The sequence below is a fragment of the Bos taurus genome, chromosome 17 (assembly GCF_002263795.3).
Source record: "Bos taurus isolate L1 Dominette 01449 registration number 42190680 breed Hereford chromosome 17, ARS-UCD2.0, whole genome shotgun sequence".
NCBI lineage: Eukaryota > Metazoa > Chordata > Mammalia > Artiodactyla > Bovidae > Bos > Bos taurus.
The window spans coordinates 17,626,901-17,639,635 of record NC_037344.1 but is presented as its reverse complement, the minus strand read 5'-3'; the positions used below and the strand labels follow the sequence as shown (position 1 = coordinate 17,639,635).

At 43.7% G+C, this 12,735-nt stretch overlaps 1 protein-coding gene across 4 annotated transcripts in view; it reads right to left on the bottom strand.

The window, feature by feature from the left end:
- MAML3 (mastermind like transcriptional coactivator 3) overlaps positions 1-12,735 on the bottom strand; it is a 460,203-nt gene that overhangs the window by 381,282 nt on the left and 66,186 nt on the right. The window lies entirely within an intron of this gene.

Sequence of the window (12,735 nt, the reverse complement as noted above, 5' to 3'; positions counted from 1 at the left end):
TGTTACAGTATCTGGACTGTTTTACATTCCCGACCTCTTCTTTTTGTTTTACCCTCTGTGGTTACAGCAATATCATTTTTATCTTCTAAAAATATTTGAGGTTTCTTCTGCTTAGATATTTTTTCCCCTAGAATCCTGTTTATGAGGAGGTGTGGGCATAAAAGATGTCCCTGTCATAACATTAAACACATCAAAGAAACCATAATATACATACACATTTGTACATGAGCGCAAGTGCAAAACCAGATCTACAACCCACTCCTGAAGTCCCAGCAGCAAAAATCCTTCCTGAGTCACTGTCTCATCACTGAGAAGAAAAACAGTATGTCCAGGGACCTTTATTTATCAACACTAAGGGATTACCGAAAATAAAACTTTTTAGCTATTGCCTCCATGATATTTAGCAAGTCAGGTTCAAGTTCTGTACGTAAACACAAAATGGCACTAAATACACAGGCACTGGTTGACTGAACAAGATTGGGACCCTGTGACTGGGTGAGTCGAGGGAGAAATAGATGGGGAGGTGGAAACAAGTCAACAGGGACTCAATCTGAGAAGCCCTGTTAGTGAACACTGAAGTCTCCCTGGCATGATCTTACTCATAGCTTTACTGTCCAGCCATTCCTGCGCACAGGGGTCATCTACGAGGAAGGTAAGAAACAGACTTCGTGCCCGACACCACTAAGGATGGGAACCGTGCAGGCTTTCCCCCAGAACTTCATACCCAGGCCCTTTTCCCATCAAAGGCCTTCACGGAATGGAGCTGGAGTTGTTTATCCTGCTTTCTTTTTCTATGAGGTTTACTTTCCCGAGATTAAACTCCGTCAACTTTACTGCCCAGAAACCTGTCTTCAGAATAGGACTTTCTGCTTTGAAGACTCCTCTTAAGAAATGTCAAGGGGCAGTAAACATAAAATAGGATCCATAGCCCCACCAATGACAACAAAAACAGGGCCCAAGCTGATCAGCCTCGTCCATAAAATACAGGCGCGCTCGCTCTCTCTCTCACACAGTAGCAGCCCAATAAGATCTGTTGAGTGAATGTAAGCAACAGAGTGGGAAGCAGCTGAAGAGAAAGAATTCCTGCTGTGTCCTCCCCTTGTGCCTCCTTCCCAGTCAAAGGGGTTCAAGAAAAGAATGTTTTATGGCATGCTGCTGTTCACCACTCGGAGAGCAAGTTTATTCTGCCCGGGGGCCCAAGTGGGACGAGTTTGGTCATCTCCATATGTTCTGAAAGCAAAATTCTTCCCTTGCTTCCCTTTCATTTTGCAGCCCTGGTCTAATTTAAAACAAACCACACAGAGACAGTACAGGGTAAAGCATTGATGCTCAAGCTAAGAAGGAAGGTGGGCCTGCAGGACGGAGTCGCCCCAACAGAATATGAAGAAGGGTTTCCTTCCATTCGCATCCCACTGTCCTTCTCCCTCACCTGTAGCCTCCTGGGCCTAGCATGGGGCTCTGCCTATAGTCGGTACGGTTACCATGGCCACTAGCCCACATCAATGCAAGGCCTCAGAGTCCCCTGCATGCGGCATGCAGCCTCACAGGCCAAGTTCGTCTCAGTGATGGATGTCTGGACATGCAAGTTCAAATGCGAAGCACCCACCGGGCTTCTAAACCACTTAGGGATTTTACAAAAGAAACTGAATTGAGGACTTGTTAAAACTACTACAAATATCCCCTAAAGTCAGAGAACAGAGTGAGACTCTTGAGCCCCACTGGGACTCACTTCATACCAGTAGCCCTAAAATCCAACAGAATCAGACCCACTACAAGCCATTTCAATATACCTTCCTCCTTCCTGCCCTGGGCCCGATTTAGGGACATCCATGTAGGTGGCTCAGTGGTAAAGAATCTGCCTGCCGATGCAGGAGATACAGATTTGATCCCTGGGTCAGGAAGATCCCCTGGAGGAGGAAATGGCAACCTACTTCAGTATCCCTGCCTGGAAAATTGACAGAGGAGTCCATGAGTAGCAGAAAGTTGGACACAACTGAGCAACTGAGCATGTACATGCACGTGGATTGCATATGGAATCCTAACAGAAAAACAAGAGGAAATACAGATGAATATGATCCTTGTCTGCATGTACAGGTCATCTGGGCTCCTCAGACCCAACACGTAAGACTTTCCTGAATCAAGTTCTTTTCCTCAAATGCAGATCAGCCTGGAAAAGTTACACCATCCACCTCTGGAATCTCCAGTTATTCTTTAGTTTTACCTCTCAGTTCTACCAGAAGGTTTTGCAAAGTCTTCTCTGTTTTAACTAAGCCAAATGATGTTTTGTTAATGGCAGGGTTTAGGGATTTGGCTTTGTTTTAAAATCAACTTGCCATTCCCTGCCTGTCCCAGGCTGTTAACTGGGCATTTGGTCCCTTCCACGCCTCCTCCAGGCCCAAGTTCTCTCCCACACACTGGCTCCTGCAGGCTACAAAGGAGCCCAGTGGCAAAAGAAACACTATATTTTTTAAAAAACCAACCTGCTGATAGTGGAACTCAGCCCCAGGAATGCCAGGTGCAACCATTAACTTTGCTGCCAGCAGAGAACAGCTAAACTGACCTCCCCAATTCTGTAGATATATCACCATCACTCAGCACTCAGTAAGACTGAATGAATGACTACGATTATCCTGTAATATCTGCTTAAGAAAAATTTTTCCAAGCTCTTACTGAAAATATAAATTGCTGGACAAGCTAAGGGTTAATGACCACTCAGATATTTACCCGTTAGTCGTAGACACAACTTTAAAGTCCTGTTTGTCTTGTTACAACCATTTCAATGTTTTACTTGTTTACAAAACTTTTCTCAGCTATTTTTGATAATTTGCTGTCATATGAGCAATACAATATGTCAATATGTGTATATACACCAGTAAAGTGTGTAATGCTGGCACACTCTAGCTCTAAAGATCAGATTCTTCAAAGAAAATTGAAATGTCATTGATTTCATTATACATTTTTACTAGTAGATCAACCATTTTGATGTTTATTTCTTCCTAAATCCTCCAGATTCCTGTTCCTGAGTGTTTATGTCTCAGATTTCCCCCATCACCTCCTTTCCCATCAGTTTATTCCTAATATTCTGCTTTTCACTTCAAGTTATTATGAAGCATGACCCCAAACCAGCATTTATTTCCTGACCTCCAAAATGCAAAAGACTCACAAACAAGAAAAAAAGAGGAAGTTTTTAGCGACTATTTTTGGACCCCATAAACAAGGCTTAGCTTTCCAGAGAGAGAGAATCCTTTAACCTACTTTGAGGACTAAAACATGCCTTGAACATATTAGGTTCAAGGTTTTACCATAAGATGGGGAAAAGACAAAGGTCTAATGTTTAACATGCTATGATTTTTTTTCCCCTACATTAATAACCACCTCGTCCAATAGTAACCTCAGAAAATATTATTTTTAAAAGGACAGTTCACACAGTGTGGTGTTGTGGGACTGCTACTGTTTTGGGGGCTGCAGTTGCTAAGTGACCATTTGAAAATGCTTCCCTTCAAAATCCCTTCTAAAGTTCTCTGCAGCTAAGGAGCTGCTCCCAGGACCACAGTGAAGCTGTCAGCAGGCTGTGAACAACTTCACAAAGTCAAGGATTTTTCATTCCAGCCACAGCATAGAGAAGCCAAAAGATCTAACTAGTGTGGTCTAACCTGTTCCTGCCTTTGCTTATTTCTTCCCAAGCTCTCAACAAACAGGTAATGGGGAATTAAACATTTGGGACGAGTTACTCAGCTTGTTTTGCAGTCACAGGGCTGGTCCTGGCAGAGCAGCCAGTAACTTCAAAGGACACCCCTAGTCTGGATCAGTTTCACAAGGGACAGAGCCCATGCCCGGGAAGGAGGGGGGCTCATAAAACTCAGAACCGTGAGTTTATTCCTTGCCCCTAGCTACCTGAGGCACACGGCACCCAGGCAACAGTTACCACTCCCCGCTCATGAGCCAAAAGGGTTCCCTGCTTGGCCCTGTTAGATTCTCTGGAAAAGGTAAAGAGAAACTGGGTGCCTGCCATGATTCCCCGCCACCACTTCTTACTGTCCTCCGCTCTCTGTGCCTGGACACAGCTATTGATACTTAGAGAAGTCATGTTTTCAGAGCTGTTTGGCCAAAGCAGGCGACACATTGTATCAAGTGAGCAATTCTGAAAATACTTTCGATTTCTTGTCTTGTCTTTTCACACAAAAGTATGCTTAGCCAACAGGTACCTTGCAGTTTTAATTTACAATACAGTTGCAAAACTAAAAATTAGGCTCCCAGGTTGTTTAGAAACACACAAAATCCTAGTGGCTGGGTAGAGCTGCTGCCTTCATTAACAGTCACATTTTCCCAGAAACTCTAGCTCCAGGTGTACTGAAAGCCATCATTTTAGGTTATTTTACATTTGTGGCCATTTGTCTGACAGACGGCTTCTTAGGCCTCTAACATTCTTGTCAAAATTTATGCTTTCTCCTTTAACTACTACCGGTCTAAATTTACTTTACTAAAGGAAATTCTGGCCCTAATGAAACTCATATAAACTTTCCATTTCACCAGGATGCTCTTCGGGGATTCAGCATAAGTCTTTTCTGAATCTAAGTTACGGCTATTAAAGGCCCTCCACACATGTTCGTTTTCCAAAGTAAGAGCATCTTTCTACACATACATAAAACATTAAGAGCTTCATGGAGGTGTCCAAAGTTACTCTAAGCTGAGACTAGCTGATCTTGGCAGAGATTCTAATGTCGCCCACGTGGACTCTGCCTCACCAGGATGGCCCTAAGACCTTTGTCCCCTGCGATTTTTCCTTCTTTAATTCCTCTTTGGTAAACACACATTGTTGGACTCCAACTCTTGCCAGTTTAGCTCCAGTATACATTTCTTTTATCTTACAAAAGAGTTAAACAATATTCTGTCAAAAATGCTTCAAGTGCTTTTACCTGTTTTATTTCAATGGTCGTCTACATCAATGTGAGACAGAGAAGACCAGGAAATTTAAAATATCAAAAACTACGTGACTGGCTCCAGATCGCACAAGTTAGATGGAATCAGAACGAAATCACCAGCTTTCAGACTCTTGCCGACAGGGTTAATTCGTCATAGGCCTCGGTCTTGTGAATATATAGTAAATATAAATGGAATTTAAAACACTTAAAAGAGGGGAAGGGGAGGGAGAGAGAGAGAAAAGGGGGGAGACGAAGTAATGAACAGTAAACTACTTCACTAGAAATCTTCTTCCTGTTTTTGACTATGCCCCATTTAACTCAGAGGGGGAAAAAATGAAAACACAAAATGGACACTTCCACCAATCCCTTCCCTGTATTACAAATTTCCATTTGCTGTGTGACTCTGGATTCTTTTAGCAATCACGTTCTCCGCTTGTCAGCAGAGGGTCCATCTATCATGTACATCTTGCCACTGAATATTATTTTAGACACTTGTGTCTGTCATAGCAACCCATTCTAAGCCAAATAAAATATCCCGTTAAGCAGTCTCTGCCTCGACATCCTGTTATTTGGAGATCTGTACTGTTCTTAGCCCCTCACCATTATAAATAATGCTGCCACGAGAAACTCCATTCTTTACAAGTACTGGGGGTTTCCTATTAGGCTAGGGAAAGTCATGTTTCAGCTCTTTTTGCTTCATGCCAGATTCTTTGCAGGGATGGTATCCTTTTACAGAAACATGAACAAAACGTAAGTGGAGATGGTTTCCCACATTTTGACCAACACTAGGTTTAAAACTTTTACTTACGTCTTTAGTCTTCTAGGTATGCAGCTGCACTCAAGTTGTCTTGATACATGTTCCTTTAACTCCTGACTAAGGTGTGCCCTTTTCAGAGTAATAAATTATGGTCTCTTTCCACCCTATGTAAACTGTCTCCTTTACTACTCAGGCTGCCTCTTTTTAAGCAATGAATCATGCCATAGGTGGGAAAAGGAGTCAAAAGTCATTGTCTAGTCGTAACTAACCATGCCATCAACTGCTGAGGACAAAAAAGAAACACAGTTCTTAAGGAATTAAGGAAAATGGGAAATATTTAGCCTTCTAGAAACGAGTAACAATCAATCAAAAATATTTAACAGTTCCCACGTATGCAAAAACAGTTCCCGCAAAATTCTGTTCCCACACAATTCATCAGGTCAAAGGGAGAAAGTCTTTCCCCCGCTTCTTACTATTCTCCACCATCCACTTACCACCTGCCCCTTTTCCCAGACATACCCCAACAACTCCATCATGCCAGGACAATGCCTCCAGTCACCCAGGGCACAATCTCGTAATCTGCTTTGACTACTCTTTCTTTCGATCAGTTCTTCTTCCCTCAAAACACCTTTTTCTTTCCATTCTCAGTGCCTCTTTGGTTGGCTTTCCTCACTTTTCCCCAGACCAATGCATTTCCCAGCAAACCTGCTCTCCAGCTCTCAGGATCTGCTCCTCCATCCATCCTATGTGCTGCTACCAGTGAAACCTCCTATAGCACAGAACTGACTTGTCCATCCCTGATTTCTGGGGGATTTTATGAATCACTAGAATATATCCCAGCTGGTTCCCAGGCAAGACACTACATTTCCAATAGCACTCTCTTTGGAATTTGTTAAATTTCTTGAGAAAAGAGTGTGCATCATCATCTTTGTATCTTCATGTGTGTGTGTGCATGTGTGTGTGTGTGTGTGTATGCTCAGTCATGTCCAACTCTTTGCAACTCCATGCACTGTAGCCCACCAGGCTCCTCTGTCCATGGAATTTTCCAGGCAAGAATACTGGAGTGGGTTGCCATTTCCTACTCCAAGGGATCTTCCTGACCCAGGGATCAAACCCCTGTCTCCTGCATTTCCTACACTGGCAGGCAGATTCTTCACCGCTAGCGCCACCTGGGAAGTCCCTCATATCTTCATAGTGCTTCACAAGATTTTCAGTTCAGTTCAGTTCAGTAGCTTAGTCGTGTCTGACTCTTTGCGACCCCATGGACCACAGCATGCCAGGCTTCCCTGTCCATCACCAATTCCCAGAGCTTACTCAAACTCATGTGCATCCAGCAGGTGATGCCATCCAACCATCTCATCCTCTGTCATCCCCTTCTCCTCCCACCTTCAATCCTTCCCAGCATCAGGGTCTTTTCTAATGAGTCAGTTCTTCACATCAGGTGGCCAAAGTATTAAAGCTTCAGCTTCAACATCAGTCCTTCCAATGAATATTCAGGACTGATTTCCTTTGGAATTGACTGGTTTGATCTCCTTGTAGTCCAAGAGACTCTCAAGAGTCTTCTCCAACACCACAGTTCAAAAGCATCAATTCTTTGGTGCTCAGCTTTCTTTACAGTCCAACTCCCACACCCATACATGACTACTGGGAAAACCATAGCTTTGACTAGATGGGCCTTTGTCAGCAAAGTAATGTCTCTGCTTTTTAATATGCTATCTAGGTCTGTCCATCCTAGAGGAAATCAGTCCTAAATATTCATTGGAAGGACTGATGCTGAAGCTCAAACTGCAATACTTTGGCCCCTTCATGAGAAGAACTGACTCACTGGAAAAGACCCTGATGCTGGAAAAGACTGAAGGTGGGAGGAGAAGGGGACGACAGAGGATGAGATGGCTGGATGGCATCACCAACTCGGTGGACATGAGTTTGAGTAAGCTCCGGGAGTTGGTCATGGACAGGGAAGCCTGGCGTGCTGTGGTCCACAGGATCACAAAGAGTCAGATGCGACTGAACTACACTGGGGTTTGCTTCCAAGAAGCAAGTGTCTTTTAATTTCATGGCTGCAATCACCATCTGCAGTGATTTTGGAGCCCCAGAAAAATAAAGTCTGTCACTGTTTCCATTGTTTCCCCATCCATTTGCGATGAAATGAGGGGACCAGATGCCATGATCTTAGTTTTCTATGTGTTGAGTTTTAAGCCAACTTTTTCACTCTCCTCTTTCACTTTCATCAAGAGACTCTTTAGTTCTTCTTCACTTTCTGCCATGTACACAGAAGAACTAATTTGAATTACAGTTTCTCCTGTAACCCAGTTCTTAGTACCGAGTCAAATGTAAACTTCTTAAAAACAGTGTCTTTTTATCGCCCGTGGTCCAGTGCTTCTCCATAGTAGAATTGACACAAATAATGGTTTAATAAATGAATTAAGGAATTTCTAGCTCTTAATTCCAGAGAAGGTGATGGCACCCCACTCCAGTACTCTTGCCTGGGAAATCCCATGGATGGAGGAGCCTGGTAGGCTGCAGTCTATGGGGTCGCCGAGAGTTGGGCACAACTGAGCGACTTCACTTTCACTTTTCACTTTCATGCATTGGAGAAGGAAATGGCAGCCCACTCCAGTGTTTTTGCCTGGAGAATCCCAGGGACGGGGGTGCCTTGTGGGCTGCCGTCAATGGGGTTGCACAGAGTCGGACACGACTGAAGCAACTTAGCAGCAGCAGCAGCAGCAGCTCTTAATTCCAACCTGGATCCACTAGCTGTGTGCTCTAGAAAAAGCCACCTAGAAATACATTGGTATTTAAGAGGTCCACTGAAAGGAAGATAGTAATATTCAGAATACTCCTGTAAATTAGACATCGAAAAGAACACATTGTAAACATTAAAAAAAATAATAATAATGGGCCTTCAGGCTAAGTTCCATTACCAGATCATAATTAATATATAGATGTGCTATGGAAAGAAACGTGTTACCAAGACTAATACATATACTTTCCAAAGAAATGACACCACTTAGAATGCACTCCTTCCAAAACTGTTAGTTTCATAAGGCTCAGTTTCTTGATCAGATTCTGACCAAAAATAAGAAGAATGGAATTCCCCCTTGACATCAGCTACTTTTCTTAATCCCAGCATGATTTAACAGATGCTGCCTGGACTAATAGTAGAGAATTCCAATTTGTGCTCTTTCTTTAATTAGCTTCATGACCTTGGGCAAGTCACTTCACCCCAGGGGTCTCTGTTTTTTCACCTGGGAAATAAGACTGTCTGGCTCTGGTCATTAGGATTGCATCCAGCTCTAGAGTTCAATTCAATGATCTGTGAGTTAAAAATAAGCTGTTCACTGATACACACAGCAGCATGAATGAATCTCTAATGCATTGTGCCAAAGGGTTACATATTCTAGGATTACCTTCACATGACATTCTGGAAAAGGCAAAACTAGGAGTCACGAGATCAGTGGCTCCCAGAGATTAAAGGTAAGGGGGAGGGTTTGACTACAAAAGGGTAGTATGAAGAAATTTTCTTTGGATATAAAAGAATTGTTCTGTGTCTTAACTGTCATGGTTATAGGACTCTCTCTGCATTTGCCAAAATTTACAGAAGAGTACATCAAAAAGAGAGAATTTTGCTGTACGTGAATCACATAATTTAAGACATGAAAAAAACGCATTTCAGGCTTCCCTGGTGGCTCAGTGGTTAAAGAATCCATCTACTGATGCAGGAGACACAGGTTCAGCCCCTGGGTTGGGAAGATCCCACATGCTGGGGAGCAACAAAGCCTGTGTGCCGCAACCAGAGCCTGTGCTCTAGAGCCCAGGAACCGCAGCTACTGAGCCACATGCCTCAACTACTGAAACCCAGCCACCCCAGAGCCCACGCTCTGCACTGAGAAGCCCACACATTGCAACTAGGGAGTAGCCCCTGCTCTTCTCAACCACAGAAAGCCCACACAGCAACGAAGACTCAGCACAGCCAAAAATATACAAATCAATAAAACTAAAAATATATATATTCCTCTAATCCAATGCAACTTTTGACATTGTGAACAGTTTCCCCTAAGAAGTTAATATGGACTTTCAGTATCTGCTAATAACATTTTGTCCCAAGACTGATGAGCTAAGTCTGTATCCAAATAATCCACTGCTTCTTTCTGTGGCGTTATTGTTGCTTTTAACCTTTAGACAAACAGTCTACCGAATCCTTTCTCATGGAAGAAAAGATTTTTCTTTCATTTTCCAGTGAGCTTTTGACAATGAAAAAGTCAAACGAACCCAAGCAGGAACGGTTCTTGGGCTGCCCAGGCCCCACAGTGGCGTTCAGAGAATGTCAGAATGTTGTTATTACTCTCGTGATTCATACCAAAGATATGAGGGACAGCACATGCCTAATAATAACAACACAGCAGCAACAGCAGCAGCTGACATTTAATGAGCACTTACTATGTTCCAGGCCCTGCTTGCAGTGCTCACACACAGCCTTACTAAGTGCTACAGTAACTCCTCTGCTTCTCAGAATCATCCTGAAATAGGTCCAGCAAAACCGAGAGATTCAACAATTTCTCAAGGTCAAATGGCTAGGCCAGTGGCAGAGTCAGAGGTCCAACCTAGACAGCCTAAGTCTTACCGCCACACTAAGGTCCTGTGTAGAAAAGTTTATGTAAAGGAGCAATTCACTCATCTCCTTGCACAGTCTATCAGTTCAGTTTAGTTGCTCAGTCATGTCTGACTCTTTGTGACCCCATGGACTTCAGCACACCAAGCCTCCCTGTCCATCACCAATTACTCAAACTCATGCCCATTGAGTCAGTGATGACATCCAACAATCTCATCCCTTGTCGTCCCCTTCTCTTCCTGCCTTCAATCTTTCCCAGCATCAGGGTCTTTTCAAATGAGTCAGCTCTTCGTATCAGGTGGCCAAAGTATTGGAGCTTCAGCTTCAACTTCAGTCCTTCCAATGAACATTCAGGACTGATTTCCTTTAGGAGTGACTGGTTGGATCGCCTTGCGATCCAAGGGACTCTCAAGAGTCTTCTCCAACACCACAGTTCAAAAGCATCAATTCTTCGGCACTCAGCTTTCTTTATAGTCCAACTCTCACATCCATACATGACTACTGGAAAAACCATAGCCTTGACTAGATGGACCTTTGCTGGCAAAGTAATGTCTCTGCTTTTGAATATGCTATCTAAGTTGGTCATAACTTTCCTTCCAAGGAGTAAGCGTCTTTTAATTTCATGGCTGCAGTCACCATCTGCAGTGATTTTGGAGCCCCCAAAAATAAAGACTGACACTGTTTCCCCATCTATTTCCCATGTAGTGATAGGCCCAGATGCCAAGATCTTAGTTTTCTGAATGTTGAGCTTTAAGCCAACTTTTTCACTCTTCTCTTTCATTAAGAGGCTCTTTAGTTCTTCTTCTTCACTTTCTGCCATAAGCGTGGTGTCATCTGCATATCTCAGGTTATTGATATTTCTCCCAGCAATCTTGATTCCAGCTTGTGCTTCATCCAGCCCAGCGTTTCTCATGATGTACTCTGCATATAAGTTAAATAAGCAAGGTAACAATATATAGCCTTGACATACTCCTTTTCCTATTTGGAACCAGTCTGCTTCTACTATACGATTCCACCAATTCTTAACCAGGCTTTCTTCAGAAATTGAACAGAAGGCCTTTTCTAATTAGACAAGTCAATATGTTCGCCTCCACCGGGTGAGTTCACAAAGAAGTGGGCAAAGCAAAAACCCAGCTGCCTCTTTCTAGTCCACCCTCAGGGCCTGCAACAAATTTGGCCTCTGCTGAGAGGCAAGCTTTTCTTGAGACCTTCCAAGACTAGGCAAAAGAAGGTTGTGCTTCTCCCTGCCATTAGACAGGATCTACTTTTCCTTTCATCATTTTGCTGGTTTTTGTAGATTGGGCCTTCATGTAGAAATAATCCCAAAAGCAGACATGTGCCTATTCCTGAAGCAGTTCTCTGTGCAAGGCAAAAGCAGCCTTCAGTCAGAGGGGAGGGCTGGGAAAATTTAGCCCAGGCTGAAGGAAACCAACCCACCCCAAACAAGTCCATTAGACAGTTGTAAGGTATTTAGACCCTGAGAATAGAGTAGAAACGCAGATCATACTGAGAAAGGACTCTTAACTAGTTCCTGCGTTTGTTTAGTCTGCTTACTTACAGTCCAAGCCAATCATCCTAATGGTTGTTTATGACCAGAAGAGGGTTAAAATGGCCTTTCAAAGAAAGCAGGGCAGGCCACGCCCAGTCTCCACTAGAAAGAAACTTCCCTTTTCCCCACCCCCTCCCAACTCCTGCAGGACCCCAAACTTCGTATTAAGGATCTCCACTCAGAGCAAGTAGAATAGCAGACCATAGTTTTTTTCACAACTTATCCTCTTCAAACAAGACTATAAGCTCCAAAAAGGCTGGGCCTTCTTTGTCTTTCATTGCTATATCTAGCCAATTGATCACTTTTGCAATAAAACTTAAAAAAAAAAAAAAAAAATCAGAGGGGAAATGGGACTTCTCGGAGGGAAAGAGGGCAATTTGGACGGATTTTAAGGCCCTATTTTCCCACTCCAGTACTCTTGGCTGGAGAATCCCATAGACAGAGGAGCCTGGTGGGCTACAGTCCACGGGGTAGTAAAGAGTCCGACAGGACTGAGCGACACTGACACTTTCCTTGCTGTAGACACCAGAATCTTGTGACGGAGAGAAAACCTGCCCCTCCCAGCAAGTAATCTTCAAATTAAACCAACTATCGGTTTACTGGAATCAACGACATACATTTCCAAAATTCTCATCTGCTAGGAGGTGGGGGCGGGGAGGGGGCAGGTTTGGGAGGGGCAGTCAACACAGCCATCCTTCCCCAGGCCACCTACTCCCCCTCCTCCAAAGAGAATCAGAGGAGAACCGGGGTGAGGCCACGGTAACCGGGACGCCCTCCTCCAATTAATGTTATTACTCCTTTAAAACCGAGAACAAACGGGCCGGCCGGCAGCTCGTGATCCCGGAGGCTGCAGTGCGGTAATTGTCACTTAGCTACTTAACTCCCCGCTGCACTG